Genomic DNA, 24,799 nt, shown 5'->3' with positions numbered 1-24,799 from the left:
ATTAATACCGCGAAATAAAGAAATTAAACAGCGTAAAATAATGTCACGAAATCTTGCGTCCGCATTGGATCGTACGAACACCAGTAACAGGAAAGTTAATTTTGGTTTTTAAGTTGACATGTATTTTAACAATATACTTATTTCTTTAATACAAATTATAGGAAAGCAGCCTATATTCTTTCAGCAGTATAGTGCGGATCATGCATCTGAAACTGTTTTATCAGTCAGCACCATTCGTAGAATGCGTAGTGAGTTCATGCGTTCTTTTGGAGCAGAAACTGAAAAAAAAATTACTTTTGGCTAGCTTGTCGGCACCACATCTTTGAAGTAATTTGCGGAGATGTTTTTAAAGCATTATTTGGTTCAACATCTGGCCCCGGCGTAAAAATATTTAGTTCATTTCGGGAATTTTGGCCAAACATTAATCGAAGCGAATACGAGAAATGTTCTGATAGTCGAATAAGTAATGAATTACTCTCATTTAAAATAGAAGCAATAGCTTTTGCAAGCGATATTTTAAAGAAAGATTCAGGGCAATTGTTAAGAGAAGATTACCGTGAATTAATAGAACTAACGTTGATATTCTTGGGAGAAACTCCTCCACGCGGTATCAGTTTTCGTACTCCTGGCACATTTCAACACGCGCGTTGGATGTCAAATTTGCTCTATGTTCTTAAAATTTGCCTCTTTCGAAGTCAATTCCATCTTGATGAACCCCAGCAAAAGGCTTGTGTTGAGTTCGGTATATTTATTACATTAATATACGTAAAAGCTTGGATACAAAGTCCAAATGCCTGTGACGCACCTTATAATGACTTAAACTAATAAAATATTTTTCTGAGTATAGCACCATTTCAAAAATAATATCAGAGACCGCAACAGCTGCATTAAGTCAACACTTATGGTATTTAAGCGAAAAACTAGCTCCAAGTGCCCTTTTCTCAGATTTGGTACCTAAAACAATGAAAAGTTTGATGGTGACTCGAATAAAAGAGTTCAAAATGCAAAAGCCTGTTAAAAGATTTGTTAAATATATTGGTACAGAAGATCTGAGTGATAAAACAATAGCCCTTTTCATTGGTCCTGCTTCTCATACTTTATTTGAAATATTGAAATTAGATGTCACTTTTCTAAATGAAGATTTCGTGGAATCAAAGCAAATCTTTTAATGAAGCAAAAAAATATATAATGGCTTTGAAAGAGCAATTGCTCTAGCAACAAATTTTAATCAATCCCTAACGACAAACGAGAGCGAAAAACAATTTCTATTACAAGTTGTGGAGAGTCACCGTAAAAACTTCCCTAATTGTAATAAAAGCACTTTGTTTCAAAATATTTGAATGTGCAAATATGTAACAAAAAATGAAATAATATGAATTATATAATTAAAAATGTATTTACCAATGACTTTCCAGTAAAATAAGACATATGTATGTTCAAATTATATTAATTTTTTTTTGATTCAGGATATATTAGTGAATTTTGAATTCGTTGAGGCAGTTCTAAATCTTATCTGAATGAGCTCAAATTTTTTTTCAATTATTTTTTCACCAAAAGGATCCAAAAAATCAAAGAGCACTTCAACATTTCAAAGTTTTAAAATTTTGAACCGCCCTAGTGCCCAATTACAATTTAACTGTCTGAGAGGTATGTTGGAATCTACTGGAGGCTTAAAAGACCTTTGGGCTTTTCAAAAGGAGTTTTGCTTGCTCGCATGTGGATACAGTTTCTCTATATAATTTTCAGTGTTGCGTTTTTCCTCGCATTTAACTTACGTACAGCAGATTTGAGTTGAAGAAGTGTTGAAGGGGAGCGACTTAACTGCCATTGACGTCAAGCTCCTCTTATCTTATTCACAAGTTTTTCTATTTTAGCGATCTTTCTAAAATCATCTGGTTTATTGTTTCTTTTTGGTGTTGCCAATACAGCTGCATTAGTTGTAACGTCATTAAATTTTCTTATACTTTCATCAATATCTCTTCCGGTACTTATTTTTCAATCAATATTTGTGGTGCTGCTAATATATTTTCTATACTTGAACCAGTTAGTTTTATGTGATGTTAGAGAAAATTTTGGCTCAAATATCATGGGCTGTTCCTATAACTTTATTAGCACCTCCTGTACTGCAATGATCAGATGATAAGTCTGTACATGTATCAGCTGTCATAAGCGATCTATCGTAAGTATATTTTTGACTACAGCAAAATTTTTTAAGTCTGGTTTTTTTTTCTATCACTGGGCCAGTATTTCATCTCACCAGGAGATATTATATCCAGCTAATTATGCTTATTCATAAGAGTGTAGTACAGCTCTCGTCCTTTCAGATTAATAAGACGTGAGGCCTAGTGCGTGTTTTTTGCGATGTAATCTCCACCTGCTAGAGATCTTTGACCTTCTTTTTTATTGACGTAGACACCGCTTACGCGAATATAACCGAGTTAACAACAGGGCGCCAGTCGTTTCTTCTTTTCGCTACGTGGCGCCAATTGGATATTCCAAGCGAAACCAGGTCCTTCTCCACTAAGGTCCAATCAGTTTGTTCACGGTGGGCTTTAATCTTTCACACAATACGCTCGATAGAACCTTATACGCGATGTTGAGGAGGCTTATCCCACGGTAGTTAACGCAGATTGTGGAGTCTCCTTTTTTGTGGATTGGGCAGAGCACACTTAAATTCCAATCGTTGAGCATGCTTTCGTCCGACTATATTTTACAAAGAAGCTGATGCATGCTCCTTATCAGTTCTTCTCCGCCGTGTTTGAATAGCTCGGCCGGCAATCCATCGGCCCCTGCCGCTTTGTTGATCTTCAGGCGGGTAATTGCTAATCGAACTTCTTCATGGTCGGGTAATGGAGGGTCTGCTCCATCGTCATCGATTGGGGAATCGGGTTCGCCTTCTCCTGGCATTGTACTTTCACTGCCATTCAACAGGCTGGAGAAGTGGTCCCTCCATAATTTAAGTATGCTCTGGGCACCGGTGACTAGATCACCTTTGGGGGTTCTACAAGAGTATGCTCTGGTCTTGAAAACTTCTGTTAGCCACCGCAGCTTTTCGTAGAATTTTCGAGCATTACTCCTGTCGACCAGCTTACAAGTTCTTCATACTCACGCATTTCGGCCTCTTTATTTTTCTGTCTGCAAATGCATCTCGCTTCCCTCTTCAACTCTCGGTGTCTATCCCATCCCGCACGTGTTGTGGTCGATCGTAACGTTGCGAGGTAGGCCGTCTGTTTTCTCTCCGTTGCGAGGAGGTACTCCTCATCGTACCACCTGATCTTTTGCATTTTCCGAAAACCAATAGTTTCGGTTGCAGCTGTGCGTAAGAAGCTTGCAATGCCGTCCACAGTTCCCTTATACCGAGTTGTTGACGAATGCTCTCAGAGAGCAGGAGTGCATGTCGAGTAGAAATCGTGCTAGGCGTATTTGGTCTGAAATAATTTTTATTTGTGTAATAATCTCTAATTTATATTGGTTAACGCCGTTAGCATTCCATATACAAATATTTAATACGCTCATTTCTTACTTTGCAGCATTTGATTTTGTGATTGCATTAAATCTTGGATCACGTTTTGATGGTAGACATAAAGCGTGTCATACATTGTGTAAGATTTGAACTGTTATCTGAGATTGCTAAAATTACATTATGGTCTGTTTGCCCTACAACTTCGATTTAAAATCTTTATATACAGAACAACCCCTGTAGTTTTTATTTAAATCGTGTTTCCTAAGGGTGCATTTAGAAGTGGGATGTAAATCACCACATACCACACAAACACTGCGTAGAGTGCAATATGCTTTGGTATGTTCATATCCTTAGCAGTTAGTACATTGTATCGGACCGTTTCTTTTATGTGGTTCTTGAACAGTTAATCTACGATGCAACAAATATTTCAGATTATATTGGGATTTGTTTAATTTTTTTAAAGTTGATTAGATTTCGGCAACAATTCAATTTTAAACATTGGCTGTGGTACTTTGTTTCTTTTAAATATATTTACAACAGTTTTAATACCAAAACCGCATTCTTCCAACGGTTCCAGCGGACTCTTAACCCTTAATTACGACAACTAGGCCCTTAGAGCTCTTCAGTTGATACGAATAATAGTTCTGGTTTTTATTTGACAAAAATTTAACAATTTCCAGAAAAATTTTTTCAGTGGAGGACTGAATTTTTATTTCGTCTACATATATTGCCTTTTACCAAAGGCATTAAATGAAAATTATTAGTACCTACAAGTTCACCTAATTTAGCAACAATAGCATACTGCTACGCTCGCGCAAATACATATATTGGAGATGGTTTGGCATTAACGACTGTGGTGGTACCCTTCGCATCATCCTCTAAATCATTGTTTGGTAAGACAAATCTGTTGCCATTTAAAACTTCAGGTTTATTCTAAATTGGTGTGCCGCCTTGAAAGTTTTTTGAATTGACCCGTGACTTTGAAGGACTTAATTTCCTTTTCATATTAACGTAACGGTCAATGCCAGTTTGTACAGACTGGCTTTTTTATTGGTATATACACACCTTTCGTTATGCTATTCTTTGCTGCCTGCGCCCTTGCTGGTATCTGCATATGTAGTTGTTGGTGTGGTCACTTTTGTTGCTGGCCGTTGTTGAATGCCGTTCACTGCTGCTTTTGTTTTTTGTAACCTCTGCTTATGGTCCTGCTCAGTTGGTCGCTGCGATGACTCTTCCTTCTTACCGTTGTCTTGTTTATTTGGTAGGAGCTGAATTCGCAGGCTCGACAAAGCTAAAGCAGGAATTCAAAGAATGCCTAGGGCCTTGTTGGTAGGACTGCGCTGCGCTAATGTTTTTGTTTTATTCCGCACTTATTTGTTCTTTTATTATGTTTATTGTTTGTAAACTGTTGAATTTTTTATGATTTTTTATGTTTTGATTATCACTTTCGGCGTTATTGCCTAACGCTTGCACTTAATGCACTTTTTAGATATTTGTTTATATTGTTTTATTTGTTTGTAAAAAGTTTTCACGGAGCGCATCAGAACACGTCCGTATAGATTGAAAGCTCACAACAAAATAATGACAAGAAAGAATTCCATACAATAATTCCATTAAAGAGAAAAAATTTGAGACTATCAATAGCATTATTCCCAGAATAAGTCATTTAACAAAGGCACAAAAAATGTCCTTAGGTACGATAGTTCAAAACTACATAAAACTCTTTGCCAATCCTAATGAGAAATTAAACTATACTACAAACGTACAGGCGGAAATCAAAACTACAAATGATTCACTGTAAGTTTTCCCAATACCCATTATCATTTCATTAAATTAATAAAGAATTAATAGAATTATTGGATGACGAAATATCCATCCGTCCCGATCCCCATACAAATCACCTGAATTAATTGTTCCGAAAAAACCACATGTCTCTGGAAAAAATATACAAGGTGTGTTCCAAAGTAAACAGGACTTTTTAAGTCTAGCGCCTGCTGGTGGCGCCATCTATATGTCGATGAAACAAGTTTATGGCGATGATTGCCTAGCCAGTAGCAGAGTGCACGAGTGGTTTCAACGTTTTCAAAGTGGTCATGACGACATAAATGACGATCAACATGTGGGCCAATAAAAATCCGCGATCAACGGAAATTTCATCAAAACTGTGCGTGAATTCATCAAAAATCAGCCGAAATCATCCTTGAAATTTATGGAAATGGAACTGAACATCTTCATTACATCGATTTATCGCATTTTGACCGAACATTTGGGCTTTCGTTCCGCACAAATTGACTGACGACCAAAAATTGCTCAGAATCCAACTTTCGATCGACGCTTGTGACCGATTATTTGACGAAAAATCACGTTTTAATCATTAATCGCTCCTCGTATTCACCTGATACTGCACCTTGCAGCTTCTTCCTTTTCGGAAAAATGCATTTGCCCATGAAAGGAAAGCGTTATGTAGAGATAGAGGCCAATCAAAAGGCTTGCACCGGCATACTGGCAGCCATACCGGCCAACGAGCTAAAACACTGGTTTGACATACTTTTGGTCAGTGCAAAATGCTGTACTGAAGCAGAAGGAGCCTATTTTGAATAAAATAAATTGATTTTGCCGAAAAAAACATTTGTTCTGACTTCCTTTAAGTCCAGTTACCCTGAAATCACCTTGTAAGAGCGTTCTTAGGTCTGGCCGGCTATTTGCATACGATTTATCATAGATTTCGCTATGATTACAAAACCACTTGGCTCTTAATCGGTCGAGCGATTCTTCACTTAACACTTTTTTTGTAATAAATGTATTCAATATAGATACTATATCTATATATATATATAAACTAATGCCACTTTTCGTTGTAATTTTATAACTTAAGAATGAACTCACCTATCCAACCAAATCATTAGGCTTCGTTCGGAATATTTAGTAGATGGTTCATGTGAAGTTTGTACAAAATCGGTTGAGCGGTTTTTTGTAACAAATGTATTCAATGTACATAGATACTATATCTATATACACCATAGTATATACAATAATGCGACTTTTCGTTGTAATTTTATAACTTAAGAACGGGTTCACCTATCCAACTAAATAATTAAGCTTTGTTCTGACTGTTTAGTAGATGGTATATGTAAAGTTTGCATAAAATCAGTCAAACGGTTATTCATTTATAAAATTTTTTGTAAAAATTTTTTAAGATAGGGATTGTGCTGTCAAATTGTTATTTTGTTGTGTCATCATGCGGTCATTTCATTTTCGGAATCGATATTCAGTAGTCGAAGTCGATTAAGAATCGATTCTTGACATTCGAAAAATCGATTATTTTACGAGAAAACTCGATTCTCGAGTAGAATCGGAATCGAGTTTACCATCCCTACTGGCAGCCATCGCGTCCACGTATAATAACCTCCGCACAATAACCACCACCAAAAAAATGATTTTTTTTCCATATAATTTATATGGAAAATAGAAAATTTGAAACAGGCACCTCTTAATATTAATATTAAGAGCTCATCTATTGAGTGACTTTTTTTCACATTTTCGAAAGTTTTTAGCCTGTTTTTCAGTTGCAAAAAAGGTTGACTCAGAATGACACACCCTAGTTACATATATGTGGATCTCAATCCCTTTACATAGTTACTATTCATGTTAAATTTATTTATCTATGTATAGAGATCCACAATGTTAATGTACTTAACATATAATAACCACTCTGCTAAGAATGTTATTAAGACATCGTATGTTAAGCTAGGGTATAAATAATGATGTTTCGTTAGACTAAGTAGCGGATATTAAAAAAAGAATTACTTTAGCGGTTTGACGCTTCGTCTTAAACTTAAATAAGTACTACTAAATAAAAAAGTGGTTTGTTACTTTGGCGGGTTTTACTGGCTTTAAATTAAAATACAACTCTGAACGTCGGGTTTCAACCGGGTTAGAGAAAAATATAACTCTCTACTGTACATGTATTGAATCTTGCACGGCGATCACGAATACGTCGCGCTATTTTGGCTGAAAGGATGCGTGCTGCTTTTAATTACAATTATAGTATGTACGGTTACACTGGAATATTCCACATTGTAATCCGGCTAACTTTTAAGGTGAAAGGCGCGGGATGTGTTGTGCTAATGGCAAAGGCCAAATTACACTCCCACACCACACACATTACATACACCACATCCCCTGCCAACCACGGCTACCCAATTTTGTCAAATATTATATTCCAATTGTATAGTTAACAAGTAAGGAAGGGCTAAGTTCGGGTGTCACCGAACATTTTTGCTCTCGCATGATAAAGTGATAATCGAGATTTCATTATCCGTCATTTACATATTTTTCAAATACCGTATTTGTGCAAAGTTTTATTCCGCTATCATCATTGGTTCCTAATGTATATATTATACAGAGAAGGCATCAGATGGATTTCAAAATAGCGTTATATTGGAAGAAGGTGTGGTTGTGAACCGATTTCACCCATATTACGTACATGTCATCAGGGTGTTAACGAAATATTATTTACCGAATTTCATCGGTTGAGTAGTTCCTGAGATATGGTTTTTGGTTCATAAGTGGGCGACGCCACCCCCATTTTCAATTTTTAAAAAAAGCCTGGGTGCAGCTTCCTTCTGCCATTTCTTCCGTAAAATTTAGTTTTGTGACGTTTTTTGTTAGTCGGTTAGGGCACTTTTAGTGATTTTCAACATAACCTTTGTATGGGAGGTGGGCGTGGTTATTATCCGATTTCTTCCATTTTTGAACTGGAAATGCCATGGAAATGCCTGAAGGAAACGACAAAAAAAAACTACGTTTTTGCCAAAATGTTACAAATAAGCGAAAAAACATCAAGATAAGGAAAAAATTTAAAAGGTCATAAAAAAAAAACTGACACATACGAACGCCAAACCCTTTGAGGGTTTTACTATACTGACCTGGTACCATCACCCTGACTTGGAATTTCTCACCGCCCAGATTAGCTGTTGTACGTTGTAATTAGGTGGAAAATAATGCTAGACGAGTTTCAATTCGATATAGAATACCTTAAAGGGAAAGAGAATAAAGTGGCTGACTATTTAAGTCGAATTCAACTCTATCAAAATTTTTTAAACAGTATCCACAGCTCTTCAGAAGATGCAAACAAACATTTCTATACAACCGATAAAATTGTTAACAAGTATAAAACTCAAATACGTATACTAAAACATAAAGAAAAAGCAACTGAAAAACTTTTTAGAAAATACAAAATAATTTACATTTGCGAAAATGATATTGGTAACACTCATTACTTAAATGATATATTCAGAAGAGAATTAACAAAAGGCACAGTAAGAATATACTCCGAACTCCCGGACAATAAATATAACCAAATTCAAACAAAGCTAATAGAACTTTTCTCTAATGATATTCATCTGAAATTTATAAAATGCACAAAATTAGCAAGCGATGTAGAATCTGAAGAATCGCTACTGAACCTTATTAACGAAACTCATATAAATGGCAGTCATAAAGGCATTCAGGAAAATTTCGAAGAGTTGAAAGATTTATATTTCACGCTACTATCAAACACTTACTCACACTCTGTCCGATGCTTCACCCAACAGCCCACAACTCTGGCAACATTGATCTCATAAAACTACTAAGTGAACCTTCAGAAAAAAACGTGATGATTGTATATAGATTCTTAAAAACCAACGATTTGTTAAAATATATTTAAGCAACTTACATCTTTACTAACCCTTAGCAATTAGAATTTTTCACCTAGTTATAATTACAAGACGGCTGAAGGCCTCGTAGCCAGTGCTGCGTTTATGTATTTATATATATATATATATAATAAAACTCTTTTTGTTATATGAATTATTATAAATAAATAAATAAATAAAAATATTTCAACCCAAAATTATTAAAATATATAAATAGATACTGCAACAGTTGCAGAGTTTGTATCGAAAATAAATACGATAGAAAGCCGATTAGAAACGGTTCCTGTTCACGTATACGCCAGAAAAGCCAAACGAAATTGTGCATGTCGATAATTTTCAAATTCAAAAAACCTATTGTCTAACTACATTAGACAAATTTACAAAATTGGGAACCGCCCATAAATTGAATGATAAAAATATGATAACAGTTAAGGTTAAACTAGAAGAAAGATTTGCATTTTTAGGTAAACCTAATAAACTAGTAATGGACAATGAATTTAACAACACATTAATAAAATTATATTGCCAAGAGAATAGTATTGAGGTGCATTTTACTACCCCCAATTCTCACACTGTCGGGCTTGTATGGAGCCGCGGCCATAAATATTTCCCGTTGAGAAATCGTTATAAACTTTTCTCCAAAAATCTAAAAAAATATTTTGAACATATGTATATTAAAAAATTGGCTGCATCGAACGACTATATCTTATAGCTCCCATTGCACCGTAGCAAGGTGTATAAGGCGATGGTGCGCAAAAATACTTCCAGTAGAGTTGCAGTGCTAAAATTTCATTACTGGCATGTATTAAATGAATTTTATTTTTTTTTTAATGTGAAAAAGGTTAACAAATATCTTCTAATAAATCAAATGTAGATGACAAAAATTAAGATTTGTCCCTCTTTGGTAGTTTTCTCTGACCTGCTATAAAAGGGTCCGAATGCAAAAGAAGTGTATTGATTAAATCCGTATTTGTCAATATGCGAGGCATCTTCCGAGTATGTTGCAACCGGCACTTCTTTATTTCTTTGTTGTTGGACTCCGCAGCTTCCCCTGAGAGCTCTCCAATCGACAACAAAGCATACTCTATTACCTTCGCACCGTGAATTAAAATTTTATACACTGTTGCTGGAAGATAGTACCATGGATATAGTTTTATCAACTGCTTAGCAGTATCCAATAGGGTGGGTCGATTCCGGACTTTTTCGATTCGGGATTTCTAATAGTGCGGAAAAGTTGCCTTAGTACTTCCTGATTCCAATGCAACTTTTTGTTTAGAGATCGGATTACATCTTCAACCCCAAATCCGGCCTTGAAATTTCGGAAATTCGCCTAAAATCGTAAGATTGTCTACCTAGCGCCGGAAATACGCATCTCATGGCAAAATGTATAAAACAAAAGTTATTTGTCACGTCATTTGCTACCGAAATGGTAGAAGTGATCATGGCCGTAGGACGAACCGTTCCCGAGATACGAGCGAAAATCCGGCGCGCCACAGCGCAAGGTGAAAATTGTTGCAGCTCTTAGCTAACCTGTATTGGTCACCCAGAACCCACCGCGCGGAGGGGGCTGCTCTTCGGGTTCCTCCCAAGCCCAACCCAACCAACCAACCATATGTCAGACTTGTTTTAGTCTGAATCTGTCTCAAATTTATTGATAAAATCAGATTTTGTACTAAACTTTGGCACTTGTTGCCTAGATTTCAGTGTAGAGCGTATAAAACGATCACAAGATTGGGGGCCAATAAGTTTAGAAGATGCCTCTGCCACCAGTTTGACGGTTCTCTCGACTGCCACGGTGTGAAAGGGGAATTCACTAAATTTCCATACCTCTGCAGTGTCTCCCGACAGCCCTTTTATGAGTTCTTCGTCAGAAAATGAACAAAGAACTGGTGGAACAGTCGAGGTAATAGTCTTCCAGTTAATCATATCTTAATAATTATTAGCTTTGAAATTCAGCTTTGGCACTTTATTACATCTAACCCTTCCATTTACAGTGTCAGACTCTGCTTCTCTGGCTGCCAGAAGACGGTCAATGGCCAACTTTCTGACTTCTATCCGTTCGTCAGTCATCATACTAAGGAGAATGTTTTCTGGAAGAGCAAAGAATGGATGAATCGACAACCTTGCGCAGTTTAGCAGGTAAGTATCTCGACCTTTGAATTGCAGCATAGATATGGCGCGAGCCATCTTTGATTGAACTGTTGAATCTTATTGAGAACCACAAAGGTGAGTAAACTGTAAGTATGTACTTGACCAAAATCTTTATTTCCCTTGTTGGTTCGTCAGTAGAAATGTATAATCTTAGAATTCTATTTGCACAGGTGAGCCAGTGAGATTTGCACATATTACCTGGATGCATCGGCGCATCTGAGGAACATTGACCGGAAATAACAGCTTCTGATATTTTATAGAGATAAGCTTGGTCTGTGCTAAGTTGGGTCGGATTAATAACCTCAGAAGGTAATTGGCAGGATGGAAAACTTTCAAATTTGACAACAGGCAACTTCTCACAATCAGGGAGCAGCTTAGCTATGTCGCCAGAGAATGTATTTGGACTCTTTGAGACACCATCTATGTATTCGAAAAGAGCACGAAATGGAAGTTCGTTGAAATGTAGAAGACAAACAACCCACTGTAATGGCCTACCTATTCTTTCTTCTAGTTTCCGAATGATTCCACCTTTCCAACCTGTGTTCGTGTTGGTGCCATCAGCACCGACAACTTCTAGATGTTCCACATCAACTGAATTGTCTTGTAAATGTTGCCATACGTAAGTGTATTGTCTTTGCGGCGGTCAAAATACAGCCCTTATACAGAGTCAATACTTTCGGTGTTTTGGAGCTTAAATCCAACACTTTTTTTGCCCGACTAATCTTGCATTTGTCAGTGACAAAGCTAGCCTGATCCTGTGTTATCAAACCTGCTTTTTTGGCATCCAGAAAAGCAGATGAAACAATCAAGGCCGCTGCTCTATCACTTACTCCAAATCTTTGAGCAGCTAAAGTAGTGTGTTCTAAAACTAGTGTGTTTTGTTTGGTTTTAGAGGATGGAGGAGAAAATTCATCATCAGCATCGTTTTTGGAAGAATCCATATGCGACGTATCTACATTGTTGTCGTCTGTATGAGAGTCTAGCTGATCTGAATGGTCACGTGTTCTAGCTGATACTTTTCTGGTAAGTGTTGATGTTGAATAACGTTTTGAAAGCTTTTCTTTACGTTCATTTTTCTTTGTAATCTTTTTTGTTTCAGGTAAATCAACACTTCCAATGCGACCATTTCTTCTGGTTCTCTGGTCCAAGAGAAATAGTTGTTCATTGATAGGAACTTTCCTTTCTTTTGGATAAGTGCAAGACGAAAAATAAATGCATTTACAAGCAGCGATGTCAAATAATTTTCCGGCAGAAGAGACAAAGTCGTCTCTTTTAGAGCTCAAACCTATTGGGTTCCTTAAAAACATTTGTTTAAGAGTAAGAAATTTCTTATGGTATGTGGTGAGCATTTGTACAACTCTGGTGTGTGAAACTATCGGAATTTTTGCAACTATTTCTGTAACCTCTTTACTCCTAGGTTCATAGTTGTCGCCTCGGAGTCGCCCTATACAAAATCTTTCAAACTGATAACACAAAAGAACATCCTGGTAAGTAGGTAACTGGGACTCAGAGAGATTGTACGTATATGTGCCAAACACAGAACATTTCTGTCTAAATTTAAATTTAGATACAGACATTTTGAGTTCTGTGTTCTGTTGAAAGAATATAAGTTATAGCACTCGGCGAAATCAACGACAAGAGTGAAGGAACTCGATGAAAAAATATTTATGTGGAGACCAGTCCGAACGTGTCGTACGGCGCAGGGAAATGAATGTAAGTGATAGAACTCGGCGAAATCACCGAGAAGAGTGAAGGAATTCGATGAAAAAATACTTGTGTGGAGACCTATCCGAACGTGCCCTTTGGCGTAGGTGAATGAATGTGAGTGATAGCACTCGGCGAAATCAACGTCAAGAAGTGTGGCCGCAAGCCGATTTTCATCTTGCGCTGTGGCGCGCCGCATTTTCGCTCGTATCTCGGGAACGGTTCGTCCTACGGCCATGATCATTTACACCATTTCGGTAGCAAATGACGTGACAAATAACTTTTGTTTTATACATTTTGCCATGAGATGCGTATTTCAGGCGCTAGGTAGACAATTTTACGATTTTAGGCGAATTTCCGAAATTTCAAGGCCGGAGTTGGGGTTGAAGATGCAATCCGATCTCAAAACAAAAAGTTGCATTGGAATCAGGAAGTACTAAGGCAACTTTTCCGCACTATTAGAAATCTCGAATCGAAAAAAGTCTGGAATCGACCCACCCTAGTATCCAATGCATAGCTTTCAAATTTTTTAGCATTAATAGAATATCCTGAGGCTAAAGCTTGCAATATCGTTGCGCATTGGGTTATAACTGATTCGTCAATGCCTGTAATAGCAGATGCTAAACTCGGGTTACTAAAAAATTTCCTGGCTGTATTTTCATCGTTGGAATTTCCTCTGTCTCCGTCTCTTGGCTCTCGCGAAATTCCTCTAGGACTTGTTCTTTCCTTTGCAGTACTTTAAGCTTTTGTTCTGCTGATCTTGCTTGCCACATTTTTATTTCCAATTTGTATGAAATGTGCAAAAAGTACTCAAAAAAGCGTATGTAAGAATGAAGTGGTGATAAACCGAATTCAAAATACTTTTTCTCAACTTTTTTTGTAAGACATTTTTCTAAATCCATTCATTTCGGTGGGTTTTGCACCGCATGTAAAGCATTTCATAGACGACGTATTGCTTAACGCGTTGCACACTTTACCATCTATCATAGTAAGTTTCAGGCTAGAATTTGAAACTCATTCAAGTAATAGGAATACTGACTATAGAAACAATACAAAATACAATAAAAAAGACAGTAGGAATAGAACACAATACGGGAATTCCCAACAACTATTCAACAGAAGGAATTTCCAACCAATGCCCCAAAATAACGGAAGAAATTACCAACAATCCCAGCCATACCAACAAGTAAACCCACAAAACCCTAGTCCTCAAAACCCATCCTTCCAGAGACCAAATTTCAGAAACCAACCGGAACCTATGGACATAGGAAAAATAGAAGTGGCTGAAAATTTTCAGAATCAGCCTCAAGAATAAATTACCATTTATAATAATAAAAACAAAGATAGGTTTTATAAGACTTATAATAGACACAGGCGCAACAAACTCCATTTTAAATCCGGGTATCTGCGACCCCAAAAGAATTCATCCAACTAGCCCACTTTTAATTAAAACTCTCCAACATCGAATTTACGTTGACAAAAAGGCAATAGTACCCATGTTCGAAGAATTTAGCGACATTGGAACTAATAAACCAATAGAGTTTTATATAATAAAATTTCATAACTTTTTTGACGGTCTAATAGGTAACGATATATTGAGACCACTAAATGCCTGTATCGATTATAAAAAGAACGAAATAAAGATCGGTAACAAGTAAATGTAAGAAATCAAGAAGACTACGCAAAAAGTAGATCACGAAAATTTTAACATAATCGCAAATAAAGAATCTAAGCCATTGGCTGACCAAATTAGAATAGGGCACTTGAACCCGATTAAAGGTCACAATTGTTGCAAATAATAAAAGAATATCGTAATATTTTTTACCAGGAAAATGAAGGACTTTCATTTACTTCAGCAATAAAACATAGAATTAGAACTACAAACAACATACCTATATTTTCCAAGTCATATAGGTACCCATACGTACATAAGGAAGAAGTCACAGATCAAATCCAAGAAATGTTAAAACACGGGATAATTAGGAATAGCAATTCTCCCTACTCAGCCCCAATTTGGATCGTGCCAAAGAAGGCCGATGCCAGCGGGAAACCAAAGTGGAGACTTGTAATCGACTATCGTAAACTGAACGAAGTAACGATCGATGACAAGTTTCCCATCCCGAACATAGACGAGATTCTTGAAAAACTGGGAAGAAGCCAGTACTTCACTACACTCGATCTGTCGAAGGGTTTCCACCAAATAGAGATAGAGGAAGAAGACATCCACAAAACTGCATTTAGTGTCGAAGGAGGGCACTATGAATTTCTGCGAATGCCTTTCAGACTAAAAACAGCCCCTGCAACGTTCCAGAGATTGATGAATAATCTACTACAAGATTATATCAACAAAATCTGCCTAGTATACCTGGACGATATAATCATATTTTCAACATCCTTACAGGAACATATGAACTCACTTAGACTTATATTCGCAAGATTACAGGAGGCAAATTTAATTTAAAAGTCCAGCTAGATAAATCAGAATTTCTAAAAAAGGAAACAGAGTTCCTTGGGCACATAATTACAACGGAAGGAGTCAAGCCCAATCCTAAAAAGATAGAATGCGTTGTTAACTTCCCAATACCCAAAACAGCAAAACAGATCAAGCAATTCTTAGGGCTCACAGGCTACTAGAGGAAGTTCATAAAGGACTACTCGGCTATAGCTAAACCAATGACTAGGTGCTTAAAGAAAGATTCACAGATGACTCAGACTACGAAAAAAGTTTTAACACCCTCAAGACCCTACTAACACATGATCCAATATTAACAGACCCAGACTTTTCTAAAACATTTACATTGACAACGGACGCGAGTAATTACGCTTTGGAAGCGGTACTTTCGCAAGATAATCATCCAATATGCTACGCCATTCGCACCCTTAATACGCATGAAACAAATTATAGCACAATAGAGAAGGAATTATTGGCAATCGTATGGGCCACAAAATATTTTAGGCCATACCTTTTTGGTCGTAAGTTTATAATAGAGACAGATCGCAAGCCACTGACATGGCTCTTTTCTATAAAGGAACCAAATTCAAAACTTGTTAGGTGGAGATTAAGATTATCTGAATACGATTATGATATTAGGTACAAGAAAGGAATAAAGAATAATAATGCCGACGCTTTGTCAAGGATTGAAATTGAACCCAGCATTAATACACTAGAGTGCGACAGGGGAACGATAAAAGTACTACTTCACCATTTAATATGTTTAAAAATCAAGTAGTTATAATGAAAACTACCTCTGGATCATTAAGAATAAAAAATAAATATGTTTTTAAAAATAAAAGAAGAATAATTTCTATGAAGGAAATGGACAGGGAAACAGCAATTACAATACTAAAGAATCATTTTAATCCAACACAACTGAATGCTATTTCTATCGAAGACGAATTTTATACTATGTTTAAAACTGTTTACGAAGAACTATTTTCAAATAACCCAAATTTTATATTACGAAAATCGATTAACTGAAATTATTAAAAATGAACATCTTGACAAAAACCATAGAGGAATTCAGGCAGTATATAAAGAATTAATTACGCGAATTTACAATCCTAAATTAAAACAAAGGATAACTCAGTTCATAAATAACTGTGAAATTTGTAACTTACGATAGGAAACCCCCGAAGATCCCTTACAAAATTACAGAAACTCCATCCAAACCTCTGGAAACATTACATATAGACGTATTTTATACTTTAGGTAGGAAACTTTTTATGACAGCAATTGATAAATTTTCGAAGTTCGCGTTAGCATTTCAAATACACGGTAGGAGTTGGACAGAATTTAAAACAAAACTTTCGCTGATAATAAATACTTATGGGAAAATAAATAAAATTGTTGTGGATAATGAACTAGGCTTTAAAGCTATACCGATGCAAGAATTTTTGAAAAAGGAGAACATAGATATTCACTATACTTCCAATAGTAACCATACGTCTAACGCCGTCATTGAGAGACTACACAGCACAATCAATGAGCACATACGCTTGTTAAGGCCCGATAAAGAAAACAAAGATGAAAGTATAGAAGATAAAATGATAAGAATAATAGGTTTTTATAATAATACAATACATAGCACGACCGGTATCAGACCGATTGATTTTGTAAATGGCAAAGTACATGAAAATAGATACAAAGAAATTCATGATCTTATAATTTCAAAGAAAGAAAAGTACATTCAGAAGTTACATGAAAACCGGAAGGATATAGAATTAGAAGGCGGACCAAATTACATTAGAGAGATAAAAGGGGGTAAAAATCACAGAAAATACAGGAAAATTAATGCTGAAAAAATAGATGATGACCACTTACAGATAACAGAAACTGGACATAAATATTATAAAGCTCACGTTAGACCTAAGAAGAAATACCAAGATAAGAGTAACCCCAAAATCAAAGCTACAATTAAATAAATGTAATTTTTTTTAGATGATTAAATGAATCATAATGATGGCAACACTTACCCCAACATTCAAGACTCAAACCATCGACCTACAGGACGTATCGAACAATAATGGATACATATCGATAAAAACAGGAGAGACTAAAACTGTAGAACACTACATAAAAGTGCTATACATAATAAACACTACAGAATACGAACGAACTATGGAAATAATCAAAACCAAAATTGACATCCTAAAGATATCCAGCAGCGAATCAAAAAAATTAATAAATACAATAAATAAGAACTTTATGATATTAAGAGCAAAAATAGAAAACCTTAACCCACATTTCCGAAGGAAACGGGTTCTCTTAAACATTATAGGAAAAGGTCTAAAAATTATTGCAGGTACAATGGACAGTGACGATGAAGAACAAATAACTAAAACTCTTAAATTACTACATACGAACGATGAAAACTTAACTAACGAAATGAACAAACTAACCTATATAAACAATGTCATGAACTCCCAAATCCAGAATATAACTAACCACATAAACTATCAGCAAAACATTATCCGGGACTACTTAAACAAAGTCAAGAATATTATAGGGAATAAAATTTCAACCATAGAGGACGAGATAACATTTATAGAGCACATATACCAGATTAACAACGACATCTCACTCCTATGGCATCACGTAGACGACATAGGACAGATTATTTTCTCCGGGAAACTGGGAATCATCCCCACAGATATTCTCAGCCAAACCGAACTCGAATTAATCACAGACTTCGACAGTTATACTAATATTAAAGTAGCCATAGCACTTCACGAAGGTAATATTATAATAATTCTCTCTATACCACAATATTCGCAAGATTCACTATCCATGGTGACATTCGTACCCATTCCTGACAAAAATAATAAATCCATAAAGGTTAGCCACTCTGATGTTCTCATAGATTCAGAAAGCAATATTTATAGCACATAATTAAAGATAATCTAAAAAGAAATCTTATAAAAATTAACGATAATTGTTTAAACGAAATACTAAACTTTGAAGAAGCTAATTGCAAAATGCAAACATTAAATACACAAGAGATATGCGAAATAATTCCTGGTGTACTAATTCTTAAACATTTTAACAGCACAATATCCCATAACTGCAACAAAGCTAAATTAAACATTTCAGGAAATTACTTAATCAAATTCGAAAATTGTGAAATAAACGCGTTAAACAAGACTTTTACAAATGTCAAAATAAAAATACAAGACAAGTTTATTCTACCTAATATCATTACAAAAATTAAAGACAATAGTAATACAACACTAGCATACAAGTTAGTTTTTTTATTCACTGTACCTTTTATTATTTTTCACGATTGCGATGTTGCTCGCTTGGTTACAGTCTTCTTAGTGCTCTACTATAGTTAGACTTTAATTTAAGTGACCTGCTCCATAGGCTTATAATTGAGTTTTAGTTGTTGTTTGTTGCTGTAATACTGGATCATCGCAAGTCGTAAGTTTTGGCGGGAAAACCGAGCTACGTGGGTGTCGTTGTTGGTTGCAGTGCTGGCCAATGAGCGAACGCCACGCACATACTGCACATATCGAGTACTTCGACAAAGCTTGAGTGCAAGAATGCAAGAATTGGATCAACTCAAATTATAGGACTATGGTAGGTGTTATATTTTGTTAACCCTCTGTTGACCAACAGTTGCACTTTTGGTACCTTAACTACTCCCCTTGTTAAGCTCGAACGTCCCCGTTTCGATAAGGTCATTTTGAATCTCGAAATCGGCGTGATAGTGGGAGCAGGTCAAATGTTTTTGTTTTTACAATTGTAGTAGCTTAGAACTAAGTTTACTTTACAAGTTGTTTTAATGAAATGGTAAATAATTCAATGGTGACAATTCAAAATTTTTGTTTTTACAATTGCAGTACCTTAGAGCTGGGTTGAGTTTACAAGTTTTTTTTAATGAAATGGTAATAATTTAAGATCAAAAAAAATATGTTCTTTTAATTCAATTAGTTTGTAAATTTTATGTGGCTTAAAACATGTTATTTTACTTTAGTTCATTATTTAAACCTAATTTCATCAGGAAATCATTAAAGAGGATTATCGCAAATTGCTTTTTTGGATTCTTTTCCCTTCGATCATAACTGCAGTACCGAGATCTCTTTCGACAACTTTTTCTATAAAAATTTTATCAAATTTATTACCTAATCGTTTGTTTCTTCTCAAAAAACTTTTTCTCCAACTTCGTATGTTTTGGGTGTTTTCTTTGCGTTAAGTCTTTTAAGAGTTTTTTCCTGAGCTTTTGCTAACCTTCTTCTAACAGCGTTTAAAATTTCAGCTGGATGATTATGAAACACGTCCACAGGCTTAGCGTTTATGACAGAGTGAATGCTGTGATTGTATTTGTGGGTTGCTAGTAAAATTAGGTCAATAGTTTCATATAATTGCTGCTGTTCCCTAATACAACGCGCTATTTCAAGTAGGGTGGAGTGAAACCTTTCCACTTGGCCGTTGCTTTCGCTGTGAAGTGTGGGTATGAAGAATTGATCAATAGAAAAGTGATCTCTCAGTAGTGTTTTTATTAGATTAGAGTGGAAAGCCTTTTCGTTGTCAGATACAATGGTTTTTGTATTCTTGAACATTAATAAAATTTGTAGAAGAGCATCTTTGACATCAACAGTGGATCTTGATGCGATTGGCTTCACGACGGCAAATTTAGAAAATTTGTCGACGCATGTTAAAAAAATTTGTTTGGTGGTAATAAAAATGTCTAAATGGAGAATTTCCCCCGGGAAGTTTGGGATAGGCGTTTTGCCAATGCCAGGGTCTGGTGGTTTGCGCTGGTACTTATTCTCCAAACAAATCTTACAATTTGCGATTAGATTTTTTAACATTTGTTTTAAATTCGGAAAGTAATATTCTTTGGAAATTTGATTAAAGTTTTCTGATAAGCAGCGGTGTGCTCGATTATGCTCAGTAGCGACTGTTTCCAGTTGGTCATCCTTATTTGTCAGATCAATAACGAGTAATTCTGTGTGAACAAATTTTACACTTGGAAATTTAGATAATATAAGGTTCTGTATTTTCGCTAAGGTAGGAAGGTCACAATGAATTCCATTTGTTACGTTATAATTTATTGAAGATTTTAGGCAGTGTATTAATTGTTCGACAGTGTTAAAAAAAATTGTGTATCGAATAAATTTTTTAAACAAAATTTTAGTGGTTTTACTGAAAGTATTCGATTTAGTTAAAATGAGCTGATTCTTGAATTGATTAATGGGTTGCTTTATGGTTTTTATAATGTTACTAGATGATTCTTCACTATGAGCGGTTTCATTTGTTTCAGATTCTTCTAAGTTATTAACGTACTGCCTAGAGAGCGCGTCAGCTACCTTATTCTCTTTTCCTGGTTTATAGTGGAAGTTTGGCGAAAATTCCTCTATAAATGCGCGCCATCTCTTTATTTTACTGTTTGGATTTTTTTCGGATATTGAAAAAATAAGGGGTTGGTGGTCGGTGGTCGGTAAAAATTTCTATATTTTTTCTCCGTAGAGATAATGTCGCAACGTTTTCAAAGCCCATACGATAGCAAGCAATTCGCGTTCATTGGTAGCGTAATTTTGTTCTGTAGCAGAAAGAGTTCTTGAAATCATTGTAATGGGGCGGGAATTTTGACACAAAACTGCACCTAAGGCGGTGGACGAGGCGTCCGTTGTCAATTCGAAAGGTTGGTTGTAATTTGGGTATTGAAGAAGGACATCTTCGGAAGCTAACACTCGCTTCACCTTTTCAAAGGCGTTTAGCGCCTCGCAATCAAGTGTTATTTCAACATTTTTCGATTTTTTGCTCCTACATGCCCATTCTCGCCACGAAGATATTTGGTTAATGGCTTTACCATATCGGCATAATTTTTTACAAAACGACGATAGTAGCCTGAAAGACCGAGAAATGATCGCAGCGCACGCAGTGTTCTTGGAAGATTATAATTCAAAATTGCATGGACTTTATCTGGACAAGTTCTTATACCCTTTTCTGAAACCAAAAAACCCAGAAACTCAACTTCAGTTTTATAAAACTTCGACTTTTCTGTCGACACTCTCATTCCCGCTTTTTCTAACTTGCCTAAGATTTTATCGATGCTAGCCAAATGCGAGTTTTCGTCGGTGAATAAATAATTATATCATCGATATAAACGTGACAACATTTTCCAATATCTTCGCGCAGGACATCGTCTATCGCTCTCTGAAATATGCTTGGCGCATTTTTTAAACCGAAGGGTAGCCTACAAAATTCATACTTCCCATTGTTAATGCTAAACGCAGTTTTTTTCTATCTTCCTCGCACATAACAATCTGATGGAAACCGGATTTTAAATCTAAAGTAGTGAAAAATTTCGAATTTCCCAAATTGGCTAAAATTGTGGTAGTATCAGGTATTGGGTATCGATCAGGAATTGTTTTTCGTTAATCTTCCTATAATCGATTACCAGTCGTAGCTTCGGATTACCGCCTTCATCTAGACCCTTTTGGATACAACATGAACGGGAGAATTATATGGAGAGCAGGATTCTCTGATTATACCGTCTTTGAGGAGTGTTTTTATTTCGTTATTAATGAACGGCGCAACTGATACCGGATACGGATAGCTTTTGCTATAAATTGGATCCTTTGTTTGAGTGCGAATCCTAGCCTTAACGCTAGTGTTAAATGGTAGTGCTCTATTTGGGTCAGCAAATGCATTCATGTTTCTTTTAATCATATCGTGAAATATAGATTTAATGTGAAATGGAACAGAGCCTTCTTCTATTGTAATATGATTGCTTTGGTTGCATGAGAGATGCTTTAGTTTCTCTACACCGTTCCGATAAAATAAGTATCCATTCTCAGCATCAACATTTGCCTCAATTTCTCTAAGAAAATCGTATCCAATGATACCGTCAAACGTACCTAAGTCAGGAAGTAAGTAAAACGTTGAAGTATGACCGAGAACATTTATTAGGCATTTTTTATTTATTAAATTCGACCCATTGATAGACTTTAACTTGAACGGCTTATCGATACTTTTGATGCCGTGCAGAAACGAAAAATTTTTAACATAGTTCTTAGAAGTTCCGGTGTCAATTAAAAGACGTAGCTCCCGACCGCTTTTGGTAGTTTTAGTTATAAACGGCAGGAGCGAATTTAGTTTAAAAAATTAATTTCCTCGACTTGTTGTGTATCGACATCAACGTGATCATCGTTATTGGTATTACCATCAAAGCAATAACTTTCAGCATAATTTCTTAAACTGTCACCTTGAAAATTATTTTCATTATACCCTTCCCAATCTTCTTGATCGAATATTTCTTTTTCAGGCATGAAGTTAACTTTTTGCATTTTGTTTAGGGGTGTGTGATTTGGGGAGGATTGCTCGCGTGACCGCTTAAATACCGGAGGATGAACTGTAAAATGCTGCTGCGGCGGAGCATTTCGTATTAACTGATGTTGTTGAACATTATTTTTATTTTGCTGATAATGGGGATTATAATGATTCTGAGGAGAGGAGCGTTTATGGTAATAAGAGGTGTTGTTGTCGATTTCCATAGGTGTAGGTTTAATGTTGGCGTTTTGAAAATTTTGTGTACTGGGATGAATATTCCGATGAATCGGTTGAAAATGAGGTGTTACCTTTATTGAGTTACCTGCGGCAAAAGCTCTAGCAAAATCATGGCGCATGTGACTTACTTCGAGCTCTTGAGCTACTGCGAGCGCGGATGACAGATCCTTTGGCCTTGCCGAAAATAGAATGTCGCACATTGGACGACGAAGCCCTGATATGAACACCCGCAAAGCGTTTTCTCTCGCTCTATCGTTAAGAGCTGAAATAATTTCCTATTAGCACTATGGGTCATTATTTGTTTGTTAATTATGAGAGTTAATTGCTTGTCGACTCTGTCATAGTAGTCAGAAATTGACAACCTATCTTGCCTTAACACGCTAAGTTCGTTCTCTAGAACGTACAATGGTCTTTTATCGGAGTACGATTGATCTAACCTTGCAATAATTGCTTGAAAGTTAAGAACTGTATTGAACGATGAAAGAGTAGAGTTAGCAGATTCAGTAATCTTGTTTCGAAATATGCCCATTGCAATATAGTATTTTTCCGAACCTTCTTTATAATAATTCATTGCAAACTGCGCAGCGGTGCGCCATGCCGGATATGATGAAGAATCGCCTTTAAATTCTGGAAGCGACTTAATTAAGTCCAAGCTAGCATTATCTTGTGCAACTAAGGGGTTGATGGATACCGGAGCATAAGTCTGAACAGTGGGATGCGCTAATCGATTCAATTGTAAGGTTAATTGGTCAAGCTGCTCGGAAAATGCTTCCCTAGTCCGCTCAGTAGCAGCGTTAACTATTTCTACAACTTGTTCCCTGCTAATGTTCATGTTGATATTTAAAAACACTTAAATTTCACTTTTTATAAACTTTAAATCGTAGTTTGTAGCAAATATCACGAGATGTTAATTTATAAGACGCAAGCTTATTTCGAAAATTGGAGAAAAAGTAATTTATTTAAAACGATATGTGAACAATGAAAGAGACCCTTTTACCAAGCAAAATGGGTCATCAAGCGAGGACTTAAAAAGCAAAATCTTTATTGCTTAAGTTAAATAAATTTTATTATTATTCTCACTTTTCACAAGTTTTAACCATACAAATTTTTTGGCTTTCCGATCAGAAAACAAACGTGTTGGAAGAAAATATTTAATAAGAATAAATTTTAAACACGTGCTCTATTATCCGTTTAAATGAAAAAAATTAAGTTTGTAACTAAGAAAATATTTTTCCCTTTTGTTATTTAAAACAAATTTATTTTATGCCACCTTATAAGTAAATTACTCTCTTTTTTTTAACAAAATTTTTCATAGCTTTATTAATTTTTTTATTAAACACAATACGACCACTTTTATTGATCTTAAATTAGTACTTACATACAAAATATATTTATTTTTTTAAATTTATTTGAGATTCCTGTCCTCAGTGGAAGTAGTCCTTTTCCTGCAGGATAAGTGTCCTTCTTTTATGTCCTTGGATATTATAATCCACTTGTAAGGATATTATAAGAAGCCTTGCGTTGGGCGCCAGTTAGTTTTTTTATTCACTGTACCTTTTATTATTTTTCACGATTGCGATGTTGCTCGCTTGGTTACAGTCTTCTTAGTGCTCTACTATAGTTAGACTTTAATTTAAGTGACCTGCTCCATAGGCTTATAATTGAGTTTTAGTTGTTGTTTGTTGCTGTAATACTGGATCATCGCAAGTCGTAAGTTTTGGCGGGAAAACCGAGCTACGTGGGTGTCGTTGTTGGTTGCAGTGCTGGCCA

The sequence above is a fragment of the Bactrocera tryoni genome, unplaced genomic scaffold (assembly GCF_016617805.1).
Source record: "Bactrocera tryoni isolate S06 unplaced genomic scaffold, CSIRO_BtryS06_freeze2 scaffold_25, whole genome shotgun sequence".
NCBI lineage: Eukaryota > Metazoa > Arthropoda > Insecta > Diptera > Tephritidae > Bactrocera > Bactrocera tryoni.
This window is presented reverse-complemented; position numbering follows the sequence as displayed.